The sequence below is a fragment of the Arachis hypogaea genome, chromosome 2 (genome assembly GCF_003086295.3).
Source record: "Arachis hypogaea cultivar Tifrunner chromosome 2, arahy.Tifrunner.gnm2.J5K5, whole genome shotgun sequence".
In the NCBI taxonomy this organism is placed as follows: Eukaryota; Viridiplantae; Streptophyta; class Magnoliopsida; order Fabales; family Fabaceae; genus Arachis; species Arachis hypogaea.
Window position 1 is genome coordinate 55,972,252 of NC_092037.1, and position 2,383 is coordinate 55,974,634.

Sequence of the window (2,383 nt, forward strand, 5' to 3'; positions counted from 1 at the left end):
TTCGGGTTTCTAGGACCACTCCCCATGTAATTTACCTGTTCAGAAGTAGATTGAGCATAATCATAATTTTCATTTTGTATAAAATCACCTATCATATCGTAAGGGACCTCTTGAGGTGTATTCTGAATGTTGACAGCTGAAACTTGTATTCCACTCAACTGTTGAGTAATTAAATTTATCTACTAACTCAAAATTTTATTCTGAGCAAGGATAGTATTAAGAGCTTCTACTTCCATAACACCTTTCTTCTGAGGAGCTACAAAGTTCACATGATTGCTGTTAGATGAGTATAAATATTGATTGCTAGCAACCAACTCAATAAGCTCAATAGTCTCCTCTAGTGTCTTCTTCATGTGCAATGAACCACCCACAGAATTATCTAAGCACATCTTGGAGATTTTACCCAAGCCTTCATAAAAGATATCTAGTTGTGTCCATTTGGAAAATATGTCTGGAGGGCATTGCCTAGTCAGTAGCTTGTATCTCTCCCAAGCTTCATAAAAAGTCTCACCATCCTTCTGCCTAAAGGTCTGAACCTCCACCCTAAGCTTAGTTAGCTTTTTTGGTGGAAAAAAATTAGTAAGAAACCAGTAACAACCTTGTTCCAAGTATCCAAACTCTCCTTGAGTTGAGAATCTAGCCATAATTTTGCTCTATCCCTCAGAGCAAATGGGAAGAGCATGAGTTTGTATACCTCAGGGTTCACTCCATTTGTCTTCACAGTATCACAAATCTGCAGAAAATTAGAAATAAATTGATTTGGGTCTTATTGGGGAAGACCATGATACTGACAGTTTTGTTGCACCAGGGTGACCAGTTGTGGCTTCAACTCAAAGTTGTTTACAGCTATAGGAGGTACTACAATGCTCTTTCAATAAAGATCTACAGTAGGAGCGGTGTAAGAGCCAATCACTCTTCTGGATTGCTCATTCCCAACTGGATTTGCCATATTGGCATTAGCAGCATTATTCTTATCCATAGTGAATTTTGCAGCCTTGCAAAGGCTTACTTGTTGCAAACGCTGCCTGAAAATTTTTTCAGGTTCATGATCAAAGTCTAAGAGAGGTTCATTGTCTCTGTTCCTACGCATAAATAGACAGAAGACAAGAAAAAATGGAACTCTCTACGTCAGAGTGCAGAGAATTCCCAGTGAAGTAACCTGTGTAAAGAGATAAAAGTACTGAATAAAACAAATTCTAAAATTTGAAAATTATTATTAAAATTAAGATAAAAAAATTTCGAAATTAAAATAAGACTAACTAGGAAACACCTAACTTAATTTCAGAAATTAAGAAAAATTAAATATATGATGTAATAAAATATATATATATATATATATATATATTTGAAATTAAAGACAAAAATAAAATAAAGCTAATAAAGTATAAAAAGATAAGAATTAATTGAAAGGAAACAAAACAAAAATAAAAGAAAATAAAAAAAGAAAGATAGATAAGGAACGGACAAAAATTTGGAAAGAAAAATTAAAAACCAAAAGGAAGTAAAAAAATAAAGAACGGGGACTGGGAATGGAAAACGAAAAAAAGAAGAAAAAATAAAAGAAAAAAAGAAATAAAATGAGAAATAAAAATTAATAATTATAAAATAAAACTAATTAAAAAAATTACCTAATCTAAGCAATCAAACAACGAGTAGTTATCAATTACAATCAATCTCCGGCAACGGTGTCAAAAACTTGGTGCGAAATTTACAACCACAAACTAATCGACAAGTGCACCAGGTCGTACCAAGTAGTGCCTCAAGTGAATGAGGGTCGATCCCACGAGAATTGATGGACTAAGCAACAATGGTTGATTAATTTACTTAGTTAGACAAACAAAAAATGGTGTTTGAAAGTTCAAAAAGCATTAAACAAGAAACTCAGAATATCATAAGACAGGCAAATAAATAAGTTGGGAATAAAATATGGAGAAAGCAGTTAAGGCTTCAGAGTTGTCTATTTTCCGGATTGACTTTTCTTATTAATTTATTTTAATCATGCAAGATTTAATTCCTGACAAACTATATATGACTAAACCCTAATTCCTTAGACCTTTTTAGTCTCCTCTAAAATTTATCAACCGCCAATTCCTTGGTCAATTAATTCTAATTAGAGGGTGAAGTTCAATTCTAGTTATATGCCACAAAAATCCTAATTACCCAGATATAAGAGGATTATGTGTCACGTATCGCGTTAAATCCAGATAATTAGAAATTTAGGAGAATATGTTTTCAAGCTGTTGTTCAAGTAAAGAGCTTTTTCCAGTTATACAAGAACTCAATTAGAAAGATGGTCATACTTCTGTTCCACCCAAATTCATAAAATAAAGAACGAAAACAATTCTTGAATTATAAATTAGTACATGAATTAAAATAGACAAAA

At 32.4% G+C, this 2,383-nt stretch overlaps 1 non-coding gene across 1 annotated transcript; it reads left to right on the plus strand.

Moving 5' to 3' along the window:
- Nucleotides 1-442: 442 nt before the first annotated feature.
- LOC112767289 (small nucleolar RNA R71) lies at nt 443-551 on the plus strand. Its single transcript, XR_003184849.1, has one exon. It is a non-coding gene; the product is annotated as a small nucleolar RNA R71 (small nucleolar RNA).
- The last annotated feature ends 1,832 nt before the right edge of the window (nt 552-2,383 follow it).